The sequence below is a fragment of the Pyxicephalus adspersus genome, chromosome 2, assembly GCF_032062135.1.
Source record: "Pyxicephalus adspersus chromosome 2, UCB_Pads_2.0, whole genome shotgun sequence".
NCBI lineage: Eukaryota > Metazoa > Chordata > Amphibia > Anura > Pyxicephalidae > Pyxicephalus > Pyxicephalus adspersus.
Window position 1 is genome coordinate 84,899,974 of NC_092859.1, and position 9,314 is coordinate 84,909,287.

A 9,314-nucleotide genomic window follows, 5' to 3' on the forward strand; every position below is an offset into this window, starting at 1 on the left:
GTCGTTCATTTCTAACGATAAAAATTGGACGTGTGTACGCAGCTTTAGAAATTTCACCAGTTCATGCTGCACTTATTGCAATGCATACATAATAAGGAAGAACTACTCTGAATTTCTCTGAAAATGGATTTTATGAATAGCAAGTCAATGATAACAAAATTCTCAGTTTTGTTCATCTGCATGTGTCATATGTATCATGTACATAATAATGGTGAGAGAAGGCAGTTCTGCCTGGTGGTCATGGGGAGAGAGAAGGATTCCAAGATCCATGTATTCATGTGTACTCTCATCTTGGGAGATAAATACAAGATACACGTTCTGCCAACGGTATATTTATCAGCCATAACCCAAGTCATTCCATTCAGAAGTTTTAAGTACTTTAGTGGTGTCAAGTGATGATTCTAGTACCAGTATCACATTTCTAAATTTAGATATAACCATCACATGTTGAGTGCCATTGTCTTGGCTAGCTTAAATTCTGTCTGATCATGGTTTCTGTTTGAAAAGATAAGATTGGTTGGGAAACCAGTATTTTTGAGAAGATATTTTTGTCAGACTGTAGCATTAAAATTAGTCTATATAAATAGTAACTTTATTTGATTAGAAGAGCTTCCTGCAATGTACTTGAGGGGTTAATCTATGTATCATAACTTTTTCTAAACTAGCCAAAAAATAAAAAAATGAGTAAGGAAGTATTTTCTTTATGTATTTCTTATTCTTAGCACTGGAATGTCAGTGCTAACAGCATAGTCACTCTTGTTGTACAAAAAAACCTTTAACTTGCCCAATTCCTTTCTATACCAGAGAGACTGTTATATAAATAAAAACAGATAAAACCTACGATTTAAACAAAGAAATAATAAAAAACAGAAAAACAGAACAGTGCAGATTAAAGAGTTGCAAAATACAAACTGTATGGTTATTATATACATATAGAATGAAAGGGAATGGTGTCATGAAAAACAAACCTATACCGAGGTGATAAGGTAAAGGTGTAAGACAGAAGGACGAGAGGGGCAGGAACTCCCCCAAAACAAAAAACAGATATCCTGCAGTACAGTAGGTGTAAAGTCGTAACTAGAAGGTGTCACGCTTGGGGAAACAGGACCACTAGGGGGGCGCTACTGCTTGGGCGGAAATGGTGTGAGCCTTGAGGAGGGCGCAAAGTCTAAGCAGTAACCAGGTCTTCTCTAGAGCCTCTAGTAGTGAGGATATTGTGCTTCTGCTTACTGCCAGTTTGCGGTCCTTGGGCACACCAGGGTGGGCAGGAAGTTACACAGTACACGGCAGACAGCAAGCAAGAAAGGTCAGGTCCCAAGCCAGGGGTCAAATACCATGAAACCAGGAAACAGACACCAGTGACACGGGCCACTGCGGACACAGGGAACATAGGAGACACTGGAAGCAACAGGAGGCACGGGTGACACAGGAATATCCACAGACAGAGAGGAATACTGGAACAGCACAAGGGAAAAGGAAGGAAACACGTGGGGTTAACACAGGAGCTGGACCGGGGAAACACTGAATTAGGCAACAGGTGTACAGGAACTTGCTCAGCAAGCTAGGGGGCTCGGCACTAGTGAAGACACGTTGCATGAACACTGAGTGCGGTGTCTGAGCTAGCTAAATAGCCAGGGATAATTAAGAGGCTATTTTCTGATTGGCCAGTGGGATGGGCAAAACTGATAAAATGTGGAAGAGCAGGCATGCCCAGGGCGGAACAGCCTGCATGCGCAGGAGAGAGGCACCTGCGCTTTAGTGAGGAAGAGGTAAGTGTGACAGAGGGAATGAAAATGACCCTTACTTAAAGGAATAATAGGTAGTAATATTAAACCAATTTTTTTATAGGAAGGGCAGCCTCCTAACAGTGGGTAGAATGGAGACAATAGTTGGAGCACTCAGAGGGCCAATGCAATATCAAATGAAAAACTCCTATGATCTGCACCAAAGCAAAAAGGAAGGAAAAATATAAAGATAAAGAAAATGGAAGGCAGGAAGAAAATTAGAAACATAAAGATAGGCAGAAACAAGGAAACATTATTAAAGAATGAAGAAGTGAGAGAAAGGTCAAGAGAAGGAGGGTGAGGAAGAAAAAGGGATTAAAGAATAGGAACAAAGCGAGGACATCAGGAACACCTGTCTCCATGTAATCTGCAAAAAAACTGGAAACCTTAACAGGAAATAATTTTACAGATTCTTGGGGATTGCCTACGGACCAACTATGCTGTCTAGGTAACTACCGTAAGTACTTTTCAATTTGATTTTCGTTTTCCACTACCATTTGTTCATTATGTTGAATATGATGAAGCTCAGTTAGACACTCCCGGATGGAGGGAGAAGACAGAGATCTTCATTGTTTAAGAATGACCAACCTAGATACAGTTAGAAAATGTTTTGTGTGGTGTTTGTTTTAGGGATACCAGTGTCATTGAGAGTATTATAAACCTTAAAGACATTGTCCCAGAACTGATAGATAGCTGGACGTTCCCATGCAACATGGTATCCCTAAAGGATAGGCAGCACCAACATACAACAGGCACAGAAGGAGAGCAATGGTAGATGTCAGCCAGACAATGATACCAGCTGGTAGTTTTTCTCCTGCTGCCTACAAGCCAGGGAAAGTTCATGAGTCAAGGTGAATGATTTTTCTCAATTCATTGCTGTGGGAGTTGATCCCTATGTTCTGTTTGTACAATAATTTTCATGTGACAAGGACATCGCATTTCAACCAAGAACAGCAGGTATTCGGTTGCTTAAATTTTTCTTTGTCTAAAAAAACACAGACAAAACATATGAATGGGGGTCTGTAATATATTAAATGTTTGCGTATGGTGTGGACATTTTAAAGTTGAACTTCAGCCTCCACTTCAGTGTTGCACAATTGAATATGCTTTTTTTCTGTCTAAAATTGTTCTAACTTTGGTGCACATTGCACATTAAAAGCTGCAGCATATTGGATAAAATCTACCTAATTTTCTTGTCTTGAGGATCATCTTCCCCCCAGCACTTTTCTTCACCTTGTCCCTGGCCCACCTCTTATGTATTGAATTTTTGTTGTTTAATTCACTGAAGATCAGCATTACATTTGGGTGGTATAGAGAGGTCTGCGTGCAAATGTGTTTGGCCAAGGATCACCCACTCCTCAAGACATCCATACATAAAGACAATCTTGTTTTTGCATAACTCCTCCGAGAAGCCAGACTGCTTTTTGCATCACAGTTGTGGCATATTTGGAAGGGTTTGTTGATTTTTTTTTTTAAAAAGCTATGTATAGTATCTTACTTTCCTCCACTAGCTATGATCTCCCTGCATTGCACACAAAGCAAACATAGCATCACTGGTTTTAAAATAAGGTCGGTAATAAAAGTGAGTGGTGTTACTTACAAATTTCCTTAACATACTGATTTTGGAGAAGGCGGATTACATTTCAGCTTAAAATAAAAACAATATATATTTATACTGAATAAAAAAATGTTTTTTGTAAGATTCAATGAGAAATAGTGTCATGTACATATTTATATTATGTTTAATCCAGACCAACTAAAGATTAAAATGATTTTGATCACAAAATGTGATCAAAAAACGCCCACACATACAGTACTCTGTTTTTTTTGGAAATACAATCAGAAGATCATTTAAAAGTCTATCCAATAGATTGGGGCATAGAAAGGAAGCATTTTCTCTCCATAGGCTTGCTATGACCCTCTCCAGCTCTCGCCAGAAAAATTAGGATTTTGGTAAAATTCCTAATAAATATATTTATTTTTATGAATCCTTCAATAGCAAATTTACAATGGGGGTGTTCACCCACTTCCCTGGTGGTAGCTTTTTACATAGAAACAATTTTAAAGGATCTTTAACAAATTTATCATACATGAATAAATGGTTGCTTCTATTTGCTTTCTACCATCTGTAGAAAACAAACAGAAGTAACTATTCAATTAAATGTGCAGTGAAGTTTAAATTTTATACCTGATATGATTATTAGATAGTTCTAATACAGTCCATCTGAAAAATCACATGCATAGGTACTTTAACAACTTCAAGTAACATTATCAACTTCATGTAATACTGGTATGAAAGTTGGGAAAGAAACTTTTGCAGAAATAGAAGCTAGAGTACAGATATTTTAAATATGTATTTTATGGCCTTTTATTTTCATAATTTTATTGATAGTATTATCAAATCGAATTCTCCAGAATGATCTGTCTTCTGTTTGGATCTTAAGGCTATGTACACATTTTAGTTTGTTGTCGTTGGAATTTTTCACAATCCTTTCCAACGACAAAAGACTGAAAGATGCATGAAGAGCGTCGTTGTACCTATTCTATGGAGAAGGGGGGAGAGAACAAGTGGCACCCCGCTGCTCTCTCTCCCCTTCACTTGTATTATGATCATCCATCGTTCGTGGATCCGCCAGGACAGATCCAAGAATGATGTCGGGCGAGGGCTGACAAAATGTGAGATTCTCATCCAATAATAGCCCTGAAGCAACAATCAGACGAAAATCATCTGACATGTGTATGTAGCCTATGTCTTTGTAAAGATTGTTTATAATGTCTATAAATTCTCTCTCATACACCTTATTTCTGGCAGTCAGCCTTTTTCCCTTTACCTATACAAGAATAATTTACTTTTCAGAAAGGGTTTGATTTACTAAAAGCATTGAGCATTTATCACTCTGCAAGGGGTAATTCACTTAACTTTGTAAATGTATTAAAATTAAGTTTGCAAAGCAAGGCTACATGCAAGAAAATGTAAAGGGAAAAAAACTATTTACTAGGTGAATAAACCCAAACAGTTTGATATGTCACTTACTAAGTTTTTACACTAAACTCTTTCCTTTAGCAAACCACCCATATCTGTTACAAAAATACAGTTTTGGCCAAGTCATCTAGGCCTCTAGTGAAACAAACCTTTTAACACTGGCCCATTCAATCCCTGTCTAAGCAAAGGAGGGAGATGCAGAAGAATCACTCAACAGAAACATTAACAACACTGTTGTAACAAATTTTATTTTTTTAATGGCTACTACCTATGGGCAGATTTTAAATTCTGATCCAATTTCCTATTTGATTGAACAATTGAGTCAGAAGTGAATCTGAAGGGAATTAGTAGCTGACTGAACAAAGAAAACCAGTTGTTTTAGCTTTAAAAAAGTTGTATATGTAGATGTATTGGCAGATATTGATTGAACATACAAGTTGTATTGTGTGTTCAAATGATTTTCAATTAAGATACTGATCACTTTCTGCCCTTGGAAAAAATCAGAAGGGCTAAATCATGTACACGTGTGCAGTGAACTGGAACTTCCTATCAATCAGTTATTGGATTAGGATTAGATTGATGGGCACAAAACTGTAAACTAGGTTTAAGAGTTTTCTTTAAATAGGCAAATCAGTTGTGCACAAAATATGTATATATTCATTAAAGATGCATGTACTAGCTAGTTGAATATAACAAAAAAAGAAATAAATCCTGTAAACATACTAAAATGCAAAAATGCACCTGCCTTTGTAAAAAGCTAAAAAAAAAAAGGTAATAGAAAACAAATACAATAATATTCTGAATTATCTCACCAAACTAGAGACAAATATTTATAAAGGGGACAGCTGCTGTGAAATAAATAATAGAATGTTTTGAAAATAAACTGCTTCCAAGTTACAAAAGAAGGCCATGAAGAATACAGCACAGTGTGTCTCTCCCAAGGTCCACTGTCCTTATTTTACCTTTAAAAATGTTTTGAGAAACACATTGTCTTCCTGCATGTTAAGACAGGTTTACACTGTTTTAGGTGTTCTGCAAATCTCTCTGCTTTGCAACAGCATGCCTCAGAAACGAGGGACCGGCAACTCACTTGGAATATCATTTAAAACGTCAAATTCTTGTGAACCTAAGTGTATTTATATATATATATATATATATATATATATATATATATATATATATACGGTATATATATATATATATATATGTATATATATATAGGTTAATGCTAAAAGACACAAATGTAAATTATATCAGTTCTGTGTCATCGGTTTAACAATATAATTTTATCTAACTGATTTAAGACATTTTGTAGCATTAGCCTGATCAAGCTCTCCTAATGCTGTGTAGTTTTCATTTCTAAATTATTCCTATAGTGTATTTCAGCAGAAACCATGATTCTAAAGACAATCATTTGTTGTTAATCTGACTTCTAAACAAGGCTTAAAGTGTAGTTCACACTTTTGTGATTTATCATGCTAACCCACACATGTTTGTCACTGTTTTTGATTGTGCTTGTTTACGTTTGTGTGCTGTGTGCCAAAAAAAGTGCAGATTCATTTTTAATGTATTTGCATATTTTTTAGGCTCTATTGACATTATTTTAGCATGATGTAACATGATTTTTAGCTTGTGTCCAAGGTAACTAGTATCTATCAACTTCAAATTTACCAAGGAAAATTGATGAATGGAAGTGGTGGAGGGGGCACATGGTGGCTCAGTGGATAGCACTCTTGCACTAGCACTAGACTCATAGGTCTTGGCCAGAATAATATTTGTATGTGGTTTGTATAGCTTCTCTGTGTTTGTGTGAGTTTCCTCCCACATCTCAAAGACATAATAGTAGATTAATTGGCTTTCTTCCAAAAATTGGCTTTATACTATAGTAAGGACCTTAGATAGTAAGATCCTCTGTGAGATAGTAACATGACTAGGGATTTCGTAAAGCTCTCCAAAAGATTTTGGTGCTATAAAAGTTGAAGAAAATATACTTTCATACAACGTACACAAAACTGTGTAAACTTAGCTGTAAGCCATCCCCTGCTCATTCCTCTTCAATCCTTTGCTCTCTTCTGGGTCTCCAAAAATGCAAGCATGCAGTCCTAATACTGTGTAAGAGCACATATTGGGAGAACAATGACCAAAGTTCTAATTACCTTTGTTAAACTTTACATTTCCTGATTTAGCGGTATGACTGCCTATTTAAATTTTACACTTAAGTGACATGGTTCTAACACTAATGCCAAGAGAAAAAAAACATAGGCAGGTAGGCCACAGCCTAGCTTGTATGCATTGTATGCATTGCATAGTTTTTTTTCTCCTTCTTTTGACTGAAGTATTCCTGAATAACAAGGGTATACTCATATTTTACATGGAAGTCATTACGCAGATGTAATGTTGCTGTGAACTGTAATACATTGCCATATGAGAATTAAAAATCTACAATTGTAAAATACATATGTTTTAGTTTTGTTTTCTTTGGATGACTAAAGCCCTGGCTCACAGCTTTGTCACCTATAAATAATAGTTTTTCTAGTGACACTAGTGACACTAGTTTAACTAGTGACATAAAAACATGGGCCCTGATTCATCAATGAAATCTGCACTCGCTGTAAGCGCGAACGTACGTGCGACCAGCGAGCGCGGTTTCCCGCAGGCCAGAGCCGAGTGCGCTCGTACAATCGCCTTCTCACTGCCAGCCGGATTCCTGCCTTCATAATAATGAGCAATAGGGGGTGCGAATCTGCCAATTAAGGCGATTAGATTTCAGCTGCGCGATTAAGGAGGATCTGTTAAGCTCAATGGTGAGATCATAGCATTAGAAAGAATGATTTTTTAGGGGAACAGTGACTTTTAATGCAAGCTCGCCAGTGTAAAGCTGCCGGAGATGCGCGGCTCCGGCCGCAAGCTTTTTCAGTTGCTGAATTGCGTGACGGCGTACGATTTCGGATCGCGAATACGAATGCGCGAGCGAGCGTCCGATTCTGCTTGATGAATTAGGGCCATGATGTCTACTTAGTAAACAGAGATCCATATTTTTTGTCTTATTACTGTGATTATGGTTATAAAATAATGGGTTAATCAATGCTGCAAAGTGGAGTTATCTTCTCAATATCCAGATGTCTAATGCCCCTATGTTTTTTTTTCTAAAGCAAAAAAGGGTATAAATAAAATTAAATAAATGCAAAACACGTCATGCACAAAAATATGTTGCTTTTGTGTTTAAAAATTTGATGTCTATGGGTGGGTGGAAAGACAAACCTTGATGCTATATTTTGGCTATTTGCAAAACTCAGAGGCAAGCTATGGTCATAAAAGAATTGGAAATGGAAAATGGGTACTACCATGGGGGCCTGTGACAATGCCCAATATATATTAAAAAAAAATACTGTTTAAAGTGGAACTTAACTTACTTTCCTCACTTGTCCCTGTTCCCTTGCAGGGATCCTTGATTGGCCAGGTGGGGACAATGTTACTACCCTGCAGCCCCATGCACAGCTCAGCTTTTTGCCAGATACCCAGAGCAATCAGGCAGGTAGGAGGAATTATTGCAGAAGAGTCATCACCTGTCACTTTCTGCAATAATGACCTTCTTAATCAAGGATTCCTAAAAGTGGAACTTTAGTCCCACTTTAAGCAGAGTTAACGATAATAGGTAAAATATACAAATCATTCAAATACCAGGTTGGGGATGTATTTAAGCTTTAAATGGTATTTTGGAACTAATATGGTTTTAAGGGAATTTCACAGTTACAGCTGACTGAATAGTTTTGTCTGAGATAAGACAGACAGTAGAAGCATCCTAATCTACTTTCAATTGATTAATGTCAGTGAATAAAACAACATTATCAGGTGGTCTGATCGGTAGAAGTAGTAGCCCCAAAATACTGTCATTTTTTTTTTCAGAACCCTATTTTACTTTTATCTTTCGGTGAATCTGGCTACAAATTGAATTTGTTGACATGACTCCATTCCTGGGTAGCAGGAAAAGTTAGCGGTATAATGACAACATTTATATAGCCCTTTTATCCAATGGGTTTAAAGCATTTGTATGTCATTAAATTGCCTGTGCTGTGGCAACAAGTGGACATGTCAGCAAACATGGACAGAAATTGCAATTTAAATATTTAAAAAATACAATTGTATGAGGTTGCAGAGAAATGTGACTTCTCTAGTCAATTCAATAGCGTAGCACTCTGGGGAAAGCAAAAACAAAGCAACCCTGAATTATTCTTGGTAAATAACCGCGATATGGTTATAAAACCTTTAACTTTACTAAAAAGTTCCTGCTCAAAGTTTTAGTTCTTTTTTTTTTATGGCTGTTCCTACCCAGATCAAGTAAACCAAGACTGCCATTCAAACTGGTAAAAATGTTTTCAGATGGGAAAAATGCTGCAAAGGGAACCCAATTGGATTTTGTAGGACCACCACATTTGGCAGTAGGCTCATTTCAACCTATCTTCAGATCCTGTTGGCTTTTTCCTGTAAGTATTTTTCCAGGAGCAAAAGGGGAGGGCAAACTTATTAATTAAACCTACAACCAAAGG